This window comes from Castanea sativa, chromosome 8, assembly GCF_040712315.1.
Source record: "Castanea sativa cultivar Marrone di Chiusa Pesio chromosome 8, ASM4071231v1".
Classification (NCBI taxonomy): Eukaryota; Viridiplantae; Streptophyta; class Magnoliopsida; order Fagales; family Fagaceae; genus Castanea; species Castanea sativa.
In genome coordinates, this window is record NC_134020.1 from 46,687,758 (window position 1) to 46,705,119 (window position 17,362).

Sequence of the window (17,362 nt, forward strand, 5' to 3'; positions counted from 1 at the left end):
GAGCTAGGTAAAGACAAGGCTAAGGTGGTCCCTCAGGATAGGAGGGACTTCAGGTTGGACAAGTACAATAATAATCGCCCTCGGCGGGATTCTTCCGGGCAATCTGGGGCTGCTGCTACTCAAGTAGTTAACTCAGTGTTCCAAGAACCAGTGCATCAAATCTTGAAAAAAAAATTAAAAATGAATCATATTTTCAATGGCCAAACAAGATGGGAGGGGATCCCATGAGGCGCAACCAAAGCCTTCATTACCAGTACCATCAGGAGCGAGGACATACTACGGAGGACTGTAGAACTTTATGGAACCACCTAGAGCAACTCGTCCGAGGTGGTAGATTAAAGCAATTTTTATATCACCCCAATGGACAGAGAGGCTAGGCAAGGTCAAGATCTCAAAGAGGTACTTCTTCAAAGCCACCTCTGGGTACAATCAACGTTATTCTTGCCACCTCAGGAAGGATTGGTTCTCACCCCTTTAGAGTAATGTCTATAGCCCTACCACCTGCAGTGGACTCCTCCCCTAAGCTGAAGAGAAGTAGGGTGGAAGTCCGACCAGCACTGAGTTTCTCTGATAAGGACAAGGTTGGTACCTTGCAACCACATGATGACGCATTAGTGGTTACCCTCAAGATAAGGGGGCATGATATGAAACGAGTGTTGGTTGACCAAGGCAGTGGGGCACAGATTATGTACCCTGATTTGTATAAAGGGCTAAGGCTGAAACCAAAGGATTTGACCATTTTCGATTCACCCCTAGTAGCCTTTGATGGGAAGGTAGTTATACCAAAAGGCCAGATCCGACTACTAGTACAAGCAAATTCAGAGGTGGTAAAGGTGAACTTCATTGTAGTGGATGCCTACTCCCCCTACACTGCCATTGTGGCGAGACCTTGGCTACATGCCATAGGGGCTGTCTCTTCCACCTTGCACTTGAAGGTGTAATATTGATCCAGGAACTAGGTTGAAGAATTGGTCGGGAGCTAGTCTATGGCCAGGCAATGTTTAGTTTCTGCTATTAGGCATCAGGCTAAAGGTGAACCCTCAGCCTTTACTGAGTGGGGCCTATAGCAATCAAAGAAGTCAGTTTTGTTTATAGATATGGTAAAGGGGATTAAGTGTGAGGAATTAGAAAATGTTGTTATAGGTGATGATTGGGAGAAATTCTTCCAAGTCGGAGCTCAACTTCCTCCTCAAAAGAAGGAAAAGCTAATAGTATTTCTTAGAGAGAATATTGATGTGTTTGCATGGAGTGCTTACGAGGCTCCTAGGGTGGACCGAACTTCATTTGCCAACATTTAAATGTCAACCCAATAGTCATCCCCAGAAAGCAACCACCTCAGTGCTCGTCTAAAGAGCATTCTGATGCTATCAAGGACGATGTGATCAAGCTTAAGCAACTTGGGGCCATTAAAGAGGTTTTTTACCTTGATTGGTTGGTCAACACCGTGGTGGTGAAGAAGAAGAACGGAAAATGGCAAGTATGTGTAGATTTCACAGATTTGAACAAGGCTTGCCCCAAGGACCCGTTTCCCATGCCTCATATAGACCAAGTGGTTGATGCCACCGTGAGTCATCCTCGGATGAGCTTTTTAGATGCCTTCTAAATGTACCATCAAATACCTTTAGCTGTCAATGATCAAAAGAAGAAGACTTTTGTTACTCCTACTGGAAATTACCACTTGTGATGTCCTTTGGTTTAAAGAACATAGGATCTACCTATCAAAGGATGATTACTAGGATGTTTAAGCCAAAACTAGGAAAAAATATCGAGATCTATATAGACGACATGGTGGTGAAGAGAAAATTAGAATCCGAGCACGTTAGTGACCTCTGAAACATCTTTGGAATATTAAGGAAGCACCAACTACGCCTTAATGCTTCTAAATGCTCCTTTGGTGTTGGTTCAAGAAATATTTTGGGTTACATGGTCACTTATCGTGGAATTGAAGTCAATCCTGATCAGATTAGGGAAATTAATAATTTGCAGCCTCCTCGAAACCCTAAGGAGGTCCAGAGATTAATAGGGATGACTGCTGCCTTGAACCAATTTATCTCTTGGTCAGCAGAGAAGTGCAGACATTTCTTTTGGTTGTTGAATAAGTGGAAAAGGTTTGAATGGACCGAGGAGTGTGCCCTAGCCTTCCAGCAGTTGAAGAGTACCTTTCTCGGCCACTCATCATGTCCAGGCCCGAGGAGGATGAAGTCTTGTTTGCCTACATTGTTGTGGCTCCCCATGTGGTTAGCTTGGTTTTGATACGGCTTGATAATGGGGTGCAGAGGCCAGTCTACTATGTAAGCAAATCCTTACATGAAGCAAAGGTTTAGTACCTACCATTAGAGAAAGTCATATTAACAGTAGTGCATGCAACACATAAACTTCCCCATTACTTCCAAGCTCACACAATGGTGGTGTTAACTCAACTTCCTCTTCAATCCCTACTTCGGAAAGCTAATTACATGGGGAGGATCGCGAAGTGGGGTATGATTATGGGAGCCTTCTACATCAAGTATATGCCTCGCACCTCTGTCAAGGGCCAAGTTCTTGCGGACTTGGTGGTTGAATTTGCCGAACCTTTTATAGAAAAGGAAGAAGAAGAGTAAAACATGAAGGGAAAGCCAGTTGAAGTGGTCTTTTTACAAAAACCTCTATCCTGGAAGGTATATGTTGATGGCGCTGCTAATCAAAGAAATTCCGGAGTAGGGCTGATTATGGTATCTCCCGAAGGGATCGTTATTGAGAAATCCTTGAGGTTAGGTTTCTCAGTCACAAATAATGAGGCTGAGTACAAGGCTTTGTTGGTTGGGATGGCTATAGTTCAGAAGATGGAAGGAAAGGCGTTGGAGGTGTTTTCAATTCCAGGTTGGTTGTTGGACAAGTAAAAGGTGAATTGGAAGCCAGGGATCTGAGGATGCAAGAGTACTTGAGCTAGGTTAGATATTTACAATCAGGTTTTGTGTCTTTCACTTTACAGCAGATCCCTAGAAAGAAGAATATGCATGCTGATTCTCTAGCCACGCTGGCAACCTCATTAACCCAAGGTTTACCTCGAGTTATCCTGGTTGAAGATTTGTGTAAGCCTGCCGAGGTGAAGAAAGAAGTTGTATAGGTTCATCAGATTAGAGTGGGACCTAGTTGGATGGATCCTATTGTTATGTTCCTTAAGGATAACATCTTGCCCCGACGAAAAAGGAGAGGCTGATAAGGTGTGAAGAAGACCTTCTCATTTTTGGTTGTTCAAGGATTAAAAACTATACAAGCGCTCTTTCTTTGGACCGTACTTACTTTGTATACATCCTGAGGCAGTAGAACCCCTTCTAGAAGAGTTACATGAAGGGATTTATGGGAGTCATACAAGTGGCAGATCTCTATCTCATAGGGTTTTCACCCAAGGGTACTGGTGGCCAAGTATGCGAAGAGAAGCACAAGAGTATGCGAAAAAAGTGTGACCAATGCCAGAGATTTGCCCCAAACATCCATCAACCTAGGGGTGTTCTTAATCCTTTCTCTAGTCCTTAGCCTTTTGCTCAATAGGGCTTGGACATTGTGGGACCTTTCCCTAAAGCAACAGGAAACAAAAGATGGCTTTTGGTCGACACTAACTACTTCACCAAAGGTACTAGTGGCCAAGTATGCAAAGAGAAGCACATGAGTATGCGAAAAAGTGTGACCAATGCCAAAGATATGCCCCAAACATCCATCAACCTAGAGGTGTTCTTAATCCTCTCTCTAGTCTTTAGCATTTTGCTTAATGGGGCTTGGACATTGTGAGACCTTTACCTAAAGTAACAGGAAACAGAATATGGCTTTTGGTCGGCACTAACTACTTTACCAAGTAGGTTGAAGTTGAGCCACTAGCGAACATCAGAGATGTAGATGCCAAGAGATTTGTGTGGAAAAACATTGTCACTTGGTTTGAGATTCCTCATAGCCTCATCTTGGACAATAGACTTCAGTTTGATCGCAAAGCTTTCAAGAGGTATTGTTGTGAGATGGGCATTAAGAATAGATATTCAACCCCGGCTTATCCCTAAGGAAATGGGTAGGCCGAGGCGGTGAACAAAGTCATTGTTAATGGACTCAAGAAAAGGTTAGATGATGCCAAAGGCAAATGGGTGGAAGAGCTACCTCATGTCTTTTGGACATATAGAACTACCCGTCTTAGGTCCATGGGAGAGACTCCCTTCTCTTTGGCTTATGGGGTTGAGGTTGTAATTCCTCTGAAAACTGGATTCCCAATGCTAAGAACCAGCTTGTTTAATTCGGACAGCAATGAAGGGTTATTAGAGAAGGGCTTGGATTTGATTAAAGAGCGAAGAGAAAATGTCATGTTTTAGTTGGCATATTATCAGCAAAGGCTCAAGCAAAGGTACGACTCAAATGTGAAGTTAAGACCACTAGCTCCTAGAGACTTGGTATTGCGAAAAGTTTTTGGTACTGCAAAATACCCAGCATAGGGAAAGTTAGGGCTCAATTGGGATGGGTCATACCGTATCACCTCGGTAGCGGGTATAGGAGCATATTTCCCGAAAGATTTAGATGAAAAAATTGTACCACACCCCTAGAATGTAAATAACCTGCAAAGTTATTATTATTAATGAAGGCATTTTTGCCATGTTTTGCTTATGACCCTATTTGTTGTATTCATTATTTTTCTAAGTATTAAATAGAATCTTGGTCATGTCTGGCTCCTTGGACCACATACCTTGGGTAAATTAATACCTTTTATTATTTTTCTAAGTATTAAACAGAACATTGGTCATGCCTTGCTCCTCGGACCACATACCTTGGGTAAATTAATACTTCCCATTATTTCTCTAAGTATTAAATAGAATATTGATCATGTTTGGCTCCTCGGACCACAAACCTTGGGTAAATTAATACTTATCATTATTTATTTAAATGTTAAACCAAACCTAGGTTATTTATGGTCCCTCAAACCATATACCTTGGGTAAATTAACACTCTCCCCTGCTTATGTGGCCCCTCAAATCACATGCCTTGAGGAAATTGACATTTGGTGAACCCACCAAGGATGGGGCCAACATATGCATCACCATGTGAAAACAAGGACTCATCCTAGGCCTGGGCTAATGGATTTTGAAGGTACATTAAGGTACTCCTAAAATAAGGTACTTTTTTCCTTCTAAGTTCCTTGTTTACTTCTGAGGACTTAGGCCTCCCTGTTAATTACACAATTTTCAGTACTAACACATAACCGTTCTTTCTCATTGTTTACATGGTTTTGCTTTATCTAAGTTAACAACAAAACATCACCATTAACTTTTGTTAAAGTAGGGGTGTACACCCTTAGAAGCATCATCAATTTAAGGTCTCATCAAGGGGCAAAACAATAGCTATAGCCAACCAGAGATATATATCGCAAGAAAAGTAAAATCCCACATAGGCCAAAATCTATGTCCTTTCATTAATTGAGAAAAAAGATACATCTTAAACATGGCAAACTGCCATGACAAAGGAAAATTACAAAAAAAAATAAAATAAAATAAAATAAGATAAGATAAGATAAAGCTATTACAATAATAAGAGAAGAAAAGAAAGAGATCATAAGCTACGCCTTGGCCTTGGGAGGAAGGTCTTCCTTGTTACCCGGCTGGGAGACATGTGGGTCAACAGCCTTGAGATCAGCCCCCATTGATTTGGTCTCAACTCCTTTACCTTAGGAGCAACATCTTTGACCTTAGGAGTGACATCCTTGAACTAAGGGCAGCTTTTGGACCCTTGGCCTCTGACAGGGGCTTGACCTCCTTGCCCTTGCCCTTCTCCTCTGGCCAAGGACCACCCTAACCAGCCCCCTTACTCTTGGCCACCTCAGCCCCCTAGCCTTGGTCACTAGCTTGTCCAAGCCCTTTTGGAGACCTCAGGAGGAGAAAGAGAGGCCTAGGTGACAGGGGGTTGTTTAGAGGAGATATGTGCAGGGACAGCGAAAGGTGGGAGTACAGCTAGAACTTCACAAATATCTGGAAGGTAGTAGACATTCTTAGCCTTCCTCCACTTCGAGCTAGCAGGGACTCCTACCATATTAAGGGCTTCTATCCACACCATCTGGCAGTAGTCCATGCAGACCTCAACTAGCTCATTAGCCAGGCGTACCTTAGTCTCTTTCACCCCAAGGTTATAGGATGCCTGCGCCGAGGCCTCCGCGGCTTCCTTGATCGTTCGAGCGGCTTCCTTGGCTTTGCCCAGCTCCACCTTCAGCTCCAAGACCCGTTGTTTGGCTGTGGCTAGCTCTATTTCAGCATAATAGAGCTTCTTGCGTTCCTCCTCAGCTTGGTCTTCGGCGTTCTTGAGCCCGACCTCAGCACTCCTTCTCTCCCTTTCCTCCATAGTCAGCTTCGCAACAAGCTCCTTGTTTTTCTGCTCAGCTGTGCCCAAGGCCTTGTCAGCCTCGACCCAAAGGTTGGCCTCGACTTTAGCCTTATTTTGGGCATCCTTCACCTATTCCTCAGCAGTAAACACCTCCTAGATGGCCTGCACAAAAGCGACGAACAAGCACGTTTTTTTAAATTTAAAAAAAAAAATTTAAAAAGGGAAGAGATAACCTAAAAAGATGTCAATTAGACATGCTGAGGAACTTACCAAGGTTAGATCCCTCTTCAAGAATAGAAAGAGATCTGGCTGCCTCATTTTCTTTAACGTAGCCATATCCTTAGGCAAAAGGATGGGCTGCTCTAGGGTGTCGGCTAGATAATGGGTGTGCCCTTTTTGGAACTCCCTGATGGTAGAGTTTCGAGGTAGGGCTGCCCCGTCCAACTCCAGCCGAAGGTTCAAAGCAGGGTTTTGGTGGCACACCTCGGCTACATCTTGGTCCTCCCTACTCTCAACTAAGGAGGCCCGCACCTAGCCCTTGGCCATTTTTGCTGTTTTGGCTCCTTTTGGTAGACCATCTCCCCCTCTTCGGCTCCATCCTTCTGTTTCCTTTTCTTCTTCAAGATGGGTATGGGGAGCAGGCTACCTATGGAAGGAAAAGGAAGGGGGAGAGTAGGAAGGGGCTAGGACACTGAAGCGTCCTTGGACGTGGATCCCTTGGCCATGTCCGCAAGGAGATCTCTCAAGCCCCTCTTCTTGTTTAGAGCCATCTCTTCTTCTTCTTCCTCTGAGCTGCTGTCTATATAGGCAACTACGAGGCCGAGGGTACGAACACCTGAAGTTCTGTCAAACTCATCCTCCGCATCCGAGATGTGAAAACAGCATCTCCCTACTCCTCCCTCCTTTCCTTGAGTTGGAATTGGTCAATTTCTTCCTCGAGTGGCAAGCGCGAGGAAGCAGTTTCTTCCCTCGGAGTCCCTATTTCAGGAGGAGCACGTTGTGAAGGCCGGTCAACTTGCTCGATGTCTTCTCGGGGTAGAAAACTGGGCACCAAGACATCTATACAGGCTAGCCGAGGATCACTTGCTCTGATCGCGTTGCCTACCTCCTGAAAATTGTCAAATAAGGGCTCAAAATCGAGGATGAGGTGGATAGCCTTCAGTTGCCTATCTTCACTCACGAACACCTCGGCTCTTAGCACCTTGTTAAGGTCCTCAACGTTGACAAAGTTGATGTTATGAGCTACATACCTCTTATCTACAAAAACAGCCGAGAAGCAAAATCACGATTAGAAGGATGAACACTTAGTCAGAAAGGAAAGTAAAAAATAAGAGAGCAAAAAAAGGTGCCAAAAAACTAAGTCTCGTTTCAAAGGACTTAAACCTAGGGCACCCCACCTGGCTCCCCCTCCCAGGTTGGGCAGTGAAGACCATCATGCCATTCCCCAGAGGCAATTAGTTAATCGTCCTTCATGCCCTTGTTGGACTTAGGAAGACACGAGACAAGCCTAACAACTGAGGACTTGGACTTGAGGTAATACCCCAAGTCAGCGAGCGAATGGCACTCGTACATCCAAACGACGTCGTGCCAAGTAAGGTTCAAACCCATATGCTCATTGAGAGCGTCAACACTACCCAAGACCTTAAATAGGTTAGGCACACATTGGTGGGGGCATAGCCTACTAGTGAGTAAATAGTCCCTAGTTACGCTACCCATGGGGAGTGTCATTCCTCCTTCTATAAAGGCGATCATAAGAATGACAACCTCCCCCTTATTCCTATGGGTAAGCCATTGCCCCGGAGCATAGTACCGTAGGGAAACTCCTGGGGGAATGTGGTATTTAGCCCTAAATCCCTCCATGCCTGTGAGAGAATCTAGTAAGTGGGCAAATCTACCCATAAAGGCAAAATAAAGAGAGGCGAAGGAGATATTGTGAAGAAGAAGCAAAAAGTAAAAGGCCGAAGAAACTAGCCGAGGAGAAAATAGCCTTAAACGAAAAACTTACGAAAATAAGGACAATGGACGCCTTAGGAGCTTCTCGAGAACTAGAAGATTTGGAAAATCTTGGAAGCTTAGGAGTATAGGAAGTCTGGGGAGTTCGAATATTTGTAAAGTAGGAAAAATGAGCTCTTTAAGCGAGTTATATAGGAGGCGGATATGGGTAGGAGTTATCCCGACCAAAATTCAAGGGGAAATGCTAGTCGTAGGATCTCCATCTCACTGCAGGATGTGGGAACAGAGTGCCACATGGAGCATTTAATGAGACGTTGTAGACTCCGAAGCGTCAGGTTCAATTACAGGACACGTGAAGCAACATTCTCACGTATGGGAGTCAGAGAAACGTGTTAAATTAATTACCTGAAGTCAAAACCCTATTTCTCTTCTCGGATGGGAGGAAACAAATTGGAGTTTTGAGGAGCTATTGTGGGGTACAGGAATTCCAGTAAGGTAATTGCACCATATGTCATACCCATGGCCAAGAAGGACTATTATCCTGCAGAGGAGGCCACGCCCTTAGACTGTAAAGTCACATCAATAGCATGTTATCAGAGGAGGTCGTACTGTAGAGAAAGTGCTTCAGGGAAGGGGCTAGCACTAACATGACTGAAGGCTTGGTGGCTGCCACCATATTTAATGCATCCCACCAAACCTCCTAGCTGCATTTATGTGGAGAAGACCCCTGAACAGTGTTGTCTTAGCTGCCGCAACTCACAAGGGGTTGAGAAGGCATATGATGGGACAGACCCTCAAGTAATGGTCTGGATAATCAACACATGGAGAGCGGAGATCATTTAAGGGGAGATATATAATGTAAGGGATCCTCTGGAGGAGAGAGGAGGAAAAAAGGGAGAAGAAAACACCGTAAAAACAAGAGCTAGACTTGTAATCAACTTCAATAAGGAAAAATATAGAAGATTCAGTCTCCTCGGATTGCGCCAATGACGATTTACCTTGAACATAACCATTTTATTCTTGTTTTCTTTTCATCTGGGCTAACTACCATTGTTTTCTGATTTATTAGAGCTTAGTTTCCCAACCCACTCCCTACGAATTTATTGTATTGGGCTCTTTGAGCCTAAATCCTTTTCCCTTTAGGCTTAGGAACCAAATCAAGACCTTACAATTAGTATTTAAATTTAATTAATTTTTTATGAGTTTCATAACATTTAAAACTATTAGTATACTCATAACTGTATAATGTTTAAATTATTTGACAAAAACTCTTGTTCTAAAATGTTTAAACTTTAAAGAATGTTAACTGTGATCAATATGATTTAAAATATAGTTCATAGCTTACAACACTGACTTAATGTTATATAAAATCCAATTAACTTGATGTAAATATTTTATTATATATGATAAAATAATATATGTTAAATTTTGTAACCAAAATACTTTATGTATAATCTGTTTGTGTGTGTTTATATATGAATTTAAATTATTTTAAAATATTTAGTGTAGCCCTCTTATTATTATTATTACTAATATTTAAGGGACTTTCCCTGTTTGGATTTTTTATTTTTTTGGTTCAAAAATACCCCTACACCCCTATGTTTAAGTAAAGACAAAACTCAAAGACAATCCGGTAAAAAAACAACACTAACTCCCACTAAGGCCTCGTTTGGGAGGAGGAAATGGAATGGAATGGAAATGAATGAAAAGAATAATTTTAGAATATTCTTCCCATCCCTTGTTTGGGAGTTTTAATGGAGGGAATGGAAAGTCTATTCCCTTATTTGAGAGTTTAAGTGAGAGGGAATGGAATAAGTAGGAGGGAACACTCATTCCTCTCTATTATCTTAAAACCTCAAATTTTCATTCTCTCGAAATTGGGAGAAATTGAAAGGAATGGAATAAGATTTAATGAATTTTTTACAAAACTCCAAAAATACCCCTATATATTCAACCCTTTATTTTAAAATAGGGGTCTAATAGTAATATTGTCATAAAATGATTCCATTCCATTCCCTCCATATTACTCCCAAACATGATTACTTACATTCCATTTATTTTCATTCATTTCCATTCCTTTATTTTAAAACATCCAATCAAGGTTACTTAATTTCATTCCATTCCATTCTTTTCAATTCCTTTCCCTTACTTAAATACATTCCATTCTATTCTATTCATTTCCATTCCCTTATGATCATTCCATTCCATTCCATTTCCTTCCCTTATGAACTCCCAAATGGAGCCTAAAACATTGCCTAAAAAATAGGCTCACTCTCTTATTGATTTTCAAATTGCTTTGTTCACTTATAAATTAGAATCTCAAAATAATAATCAAATATATAAAATAAAAACATAACTTCTTTTTTTTTGCTACAAAATAGGACAACTAAAATAAAATAAGGCCTCATCGCACGGACAAAACGTGTGTGATGAGACTAGTTATATTATTAGTTTGGCCCTCTCTCTCTCTCTCTCTCTCTCTCTCTCTCTCTCTCTCTCTCTCTCTCTCTCTCTCTCTCTCTCTCTCTCTGTGAACCAGAGTTCTTCAGCAGAATTTAAATGGCAGTCAAGCTCGAAGCTTATGGACCAACAAAGTAGTTCTCATTCATTTTCCTTTTCTCACCCCCAAATCTAAGATTTTTCCAGTCTCATTTCACCCAAATATATGAAATTTTCCTCAAATCTCATTTCATTTCACTACAAATATAAGATTTTTATCTCATTAGCTTCCAGTTCTGTTTCTTCTTCTTCAATTACATGAACTAGTTTAGCTGCTCCAATTTTCGATTTTAATAATTGAACCGGAGGTTTTTGATTTTTATTTCATTTTCTTTAATTTTTTTTTTTGAAGCAATTAGACAAAATTAATGTTTAGTTCCCGGTTAAACTGGCCGGTTCGATTCAATTTTGAAAACCATAAGTATATACATTGTCCATTACATTACATTTATCTTTTAATAATCTTGGGATTATAGAGGCATGGGCATAGGCATGTCCTAGGACTTTTAAAGGAAGAAGATCAAAAAAGTGCAAGGAAAATAGTAGTGAGTTTGTGATACAGTAGTGTATAGTGTCCTGGGTCGACTCAGGGTTCATGCCTAAGCTCTGTAAAAAGAAAAACATAAAGAACAAGAACAAGAACGGAGAAGATCCCTTGCTGGCTGTTGATGGCAACCGTGCGATTGGAAAAAACTGAAAATGTGAGATTTGAAATTTTGAACTAGCCTAACTTTGGGTGTTTCAACTTTCAAGAGAGAGAAGTAGGATTTGAGAAAATGATGTCAGATGAGAGAGGAGATTAAGGGTCCGTTTGGATAGAGCTTATTGCTGAAAATTGAAAACTGAAAACATTGTACCAAAATAATTTTTAAATGTGTGAATAGTGTCGTAGGACCCATTTTTAATAAAAAAATTCTGTAAAGTGAAGTTTGTGGGTCCCGTGAACAGTACACGGGACCCACAAATGTGCTGAAAAGTCAGCAAAAGCGGGCTATTGTTCATGCACAGTGCATAAACAGTAGCCTTTGTCCCCTGACCCGTACAGCAGAAGAAGAAGAAAAAAAAAACCAAAACGCAAAACGCTGGACGTGGCCACAAAACGCCCAATCCAAACTCAGCCTAAGGCTGAGTTTGGATAGGGTGGCTGCGTCTGGCCACGTTTTGAGTTTTGCGTTTTGTAGCTTTTTTTTTTTTTTTTCAACGCGCATGAACAGTAACCGGTACTGTTCATGCACGTTATTTCACTGTGCGGGAGACCAGATGCACTGTTCACGCACTGTAGTTGCACTATTCACGCACTGTTTATGGGACCCACAAACACTTTATTTAGAAAAAAATATTACAAATGGGTCCCACAATACTATTCACACATTTAAAAATTATTTTGCTACAATGTTTTCAGTTTTCAGTTTTCAGCAATAAGCTCTATCCAAACGGATCTTAAGAGTGAGATTTGAAAGCTCATTCACGTGGGTACCAATGGATTTGTAATTGTGAACAACTGGGATTTTGTTTTTGTTTTTTTTTTAATTTACTTACAACTTACAAGCCACACAAGATTGGAAAGGAAGTTTTGGACCTCGCAACTTTGTTTCTTGGTTAATTTATTTAGTGATCATTCTAAATTTTAATCCTACAAACCCACCAATTTGTATATTAATTTAATAAATTCATGTTAATGTCCCCCATTGGTCAAGTTGCTGCTTTTTTTTTTTTTTTTTGTCGTTTATCCTCGAAAAAAAGTTGCTGCTTTTTTTTTTAATAATTAATTTCATGAGAAAATGTCTATTAACTTTTTTTTTTTGGGTTTCATAAATTAATTAAAAGTGAAATGTCTATAAGATCTCTATATTTGTTTGGATTTTTTATGAAATTTTTAAATTTTTTCTAATTTAATATATTTATTTATATTTTAAATAATTATTAAATTAATTATAATATCAACACAATTCAACCCTAAATTTAATCTCGGTCCAATCTCAAAAACCTTAAATATTTCTCTTTTACATTTATTGAACGATCCAAGTACGTATGAAAATCTTAATAATATCTACAAACTAACTCCTTAAACCAATCATCAATAATAAAAGGAAAGAATGTTTAAAAATAATACTATTATAATTGATAAATTCCATATTACTTTAGTCAAGTCCTTTTCTTTTTGTTGGACACTGTAATTAAAATACTAATTCTCCTGTCTATCTTTGATTAATTTTTTATTTTAAATTTTTTATAAAAGCTTCTTCCTCAACATAAATATGCATAAAAAAATCATTTAAATATAACAAAATGAGTAATTAAAAAAAAAAAAAGAGTTTTATTAAAAATGGATCGCTTTCTAAAAACGTTTTCTGTCAAAATAAATGGAGGAACAGTTTACTTAATTATATCCATCAAAAGTTATCATATGCTTATCTTCATGAACATTTGTATTTGATAATAGTATGTAATAAATTTTCATGCAACATCTTTTTGCATGATTGATTTTGCAAACTTTCAATTACGAAGTACTGGTAAAACAGATAATGTTGAAAAAGATAAAGAAAAACATTGTTGTATTTTCTAAATGATATTTAAGAATCCCAAAGTTATATTGTCATATCTTAGAGCTATAAGTATAAGTTTTTTGTTTTTTTTTTTTTTTTGAGGATGGGGTAATAAATTATCAATTTTCTAAAAAATCTAAACTATTAGAATATGGTAAATTTAATCCTTTAACCACGTAATTTCAACATTCCCCCTTACATGTGGTCTCAAACTACCTTTTAATATGAGAGCGCAACAAATGAGATTTTAAAAATGGGAGATAAAGTGGAGAAAATAAGAATTGAATTCAAAACTTCTTGCTCTAATACCATATTAAATTATTAATTTTCTTAAAAGCTTATTAAATTACGTATCAATTCTTCTAAAAATTTAAGCTATTGAGATATCATAAATTTAATTATTTAACCACATAATTCTAACATGGGAGAGTATTGTAATGGGACATGAGTCTTGTATTTTCGCTGAAGCCAAACAATCCAACAAAAAGAAATTTTTAAAACCTTTCCAAAACTTGCCGAAATCAACATCTGGTAGACATGCTTGTATTTGAAGTTTAATATGAGAGTTTAATTTGTTACATGCTTAAAATGAAATTTACCACAAAAAAATATTTGCTAATTGGTCTAGTAGTTATATAGACAAGATATTTTTTTGTCTCAATTGCAATTTTTATTGTAAAGTTTTGCTCTTGTATCTACTAAAGTTTGTTTTGTCATTCATGTCTTTAAAGATTTCATTTTTTGAATTTTTTTTTAATTCACTTTGGAAAAAACTTCAGTAATTTATATTTAAAGTGAAAATTTCAAGATTTCATTATGGAGATGGTAAAATATGAATTTTTTTAATGACTCAAATATTAATTTCATATTATGAAAGATTAACCATTGAGCATATATTGATGAAATCCTAAATTTTTTTTTTTTTGCTTTTATATTTTTTAATGATATATATTTTTTGTATATATCTAACATTATTGTAAAATACAACTTTTTGTACTCATTTGAGTTTGAAAATTAGAAGTCTTCCTACAAAATTATTAATAAGTAAACATTTTTAAGTAAAATTTGATAATTTTGTCTGTAGTATGGTATGAGGATAGGCGTGTCCGTGGACAAGGAAGATATGGAAATATGGTATTTGTGCTGGAAAAAATTGGGTTCAGGTTAGTTAGCTCCATTTTGCTTCAGGGGCGGCAGGGGCAATTAATTGTGTCAGATGAAAACGATTTGGTCAAGATTTAAAGCAGAGGCAAAGATTTCCATAACAAAGTTTTGAGTGTTCTGAGGTTTTGACTCAAGAGTCAAGGAGTCAAGTGAGCCTTTCCACTGCGCGTTAATGGAGAAGATAAGTGGCAAATTCCCCTTCTTGGGCTCTGGCTGTGGAACGAAGGGATTTTCCAATGCACATACTAATATACTATGTTTCATAACAATTTTAACTTGTTTTCACAGGTCTTCCTTGTTCAATATCCAAGTCAACTACCTATTAATATATTTTTTCTTTGTTATGAAAATAAGTGAGAGAAAGAAAGTTATACTATTAAAATTATGGTTCTCAAACTCGGATCGGATCGTACAATCTGATCCAGTTAACTATGAACTCCTTATCATTCTAGTTTTTTTAATCCTAAGAACCTCTTTATATGAAAAAATTGTGGAATTGCTTGACCGCTGTCAAACCATACAGTTCGAGAAGAAATATGACTAGTTTTAACGGTTCACACAGTTCCATTTTTTTTTTACCATATTTTGGCCAAAAAACATATCTCAGCCAATAAAGAATTCAAATATAAAAAATAAAATAAAAAATTTGCAAGAGAGGAAAAGAAAACATAGAGCCAAGTTACCCACATCACTGTTACTTTTCCAGTAGTATATTTTTGCTATCATCCCACCTCCAATTTTCTTCTTCTCCTTCTTGGCAACATTTCGCCTAGAAGGCAGCAGCTAGAAACTCATCTCCTCATAACTTGTATAGCATTCTTGAGTAGTACACTAATAACTTGTATAGCTATATTTTTGTTTGGAAAATGTTAACCAATACTTTTAGGGCATAGGTTTAGGAGCTATTTTTAAAAACATTTTATTTGGAGAATGATAAAACAATAAGAGTATATTTATTAACTGTTTTTTCTCTTTGTTTTCTGTTTTCAAAAAAAAATTTATATTTTTGAAACTAAAAAATTTGTTTGGCAACTCAAAATGGACAGAAAACAAAAACTGTTCTCAAAACTCAATTTATGAAGAAAATTGAAAACAAGCAAAATGCTATTTTCAGTTTCTAGTTTTCAAAAGTCCAGAAACACACGCAGTTGTTTTAATGAATCTATCTTACTTAATGAGTTAGCATTAGAGTTCAAATCCTAATAACAACATATTTTAGTATTTCTTTATTTTTTTAAAAATATTATTTTTCTAATTTCAACTAACCAAACATGCTTTTGATTTAAAAAATATAAGAAATTTGTTTTTTCCTTATATTCCCAAAAATAAGTTTTTAAAAATAGAAAGCAAAAACAGTTACCAAGCATAACCTAAATGTTGTTGACAACTTTTTTATATTTTTTATTAAAGTGGTGTCAAAATTTCCTATTATGGTTTATTAACAACTGCTCTAAAAATATCTGTTACCACATCTTTTTTTTGTTATTTTTTTTTCTTTTGAGGATACTAAGTGTCCGTTTGGATAACTTATTTTTTACCAGCTTATTTTACTATTCAACTTATTTTTGCTACTATTTATGGCCCTATTGCATTTTTTGGTACTATTTATGAACCCATTTTACTTTTTCAGCTAACTTTTACATCTACGGTACTTTCAGCAAAAAGTTTTCAGTTTCAGCAAAATAAGCAGATCTCAAACAGACCTTAAATATTTTTACACACACACAAGGGAGATAGGAGAAAGTTTTAAAGAAACTAACAATAGTTTATATTCAAAAGGGCCTTTATTTTTGTTAATCGTGCTCACATCACCGCACATCATTGGTGTGATAGTCATTTTATAAGTATAAGTGATTATGAAAGATGTAGAATAAGGATTAGAGTTTAAATTAAAAAAAAAAAAAAAAGACTTATATACACTTAAATTAAAATAAAATAAAATTTTAATAATGTAAAAAAAATAATAAATAAATTGTGCCAACTATTTTGCCAGACAAAATCAGTACCTCATGACCTCGTGAATATTAACAGTGAGATTTGACTATTCACATGTCTTTTGACGATGTGAGCCACACACAAGGAGGAAAAGACCACGGCAGCCAAGAAGAACTTTAGTTAAGACTAACGAGCCGCAACAGTGGACTTAATAATACCTAGGCACTACAAAATAACATGGGAAAAGAATCTATAAATGTCCAGAAAGTGCAGCCACACTTAACATTGATTCACATTCAATTTAGTCCACACAAGACAAAAGTGCTCTGGCCAGGATCTGACAAATGCATTAAATCTTTTTCTTCTCATTTCTTGTATACCATAAATAGCCATTAATCAAATTGCTTAAGGTATATTTTCCCAAAATTAGACAAGTTGACGTAAATGATAAGTGGATAGGCACATTATGCAACATTTTTTTTCTTTGATTATTCTTATGTTCCTATAAATAGATTATTAAATATTTTTTTTTAAAGCTTTATTTTTTATGAACAATTTTTTTTTTTTTTTTTTTTTTTTTTTTTTTTTTTTTTTTTTGCATTAGGAGAATTACAGATATAAACCAAAAAAAGAGATTAAACAATTGTGAATTTTATGGATAAGAATTAGATATCTTCATTCTATTTGTCATCTACCAAAAAAAAACAACAAATATATATATATATATATATATATATATATATATATATTTCTTTCTTTCTTATATTAACTTGAATAAGTTTAGAGATATATAAAGTGAGATTTATTATTGAAATTATTTAAAACAAATTAATTTTTGTATATGTTTCATAACTTTTAAAACTATTAGTATACTTTAACCATATAATATCTAAATCATTTAACAAAAAATGTTGTTCTAAAATGTTTAAACGTTAAAA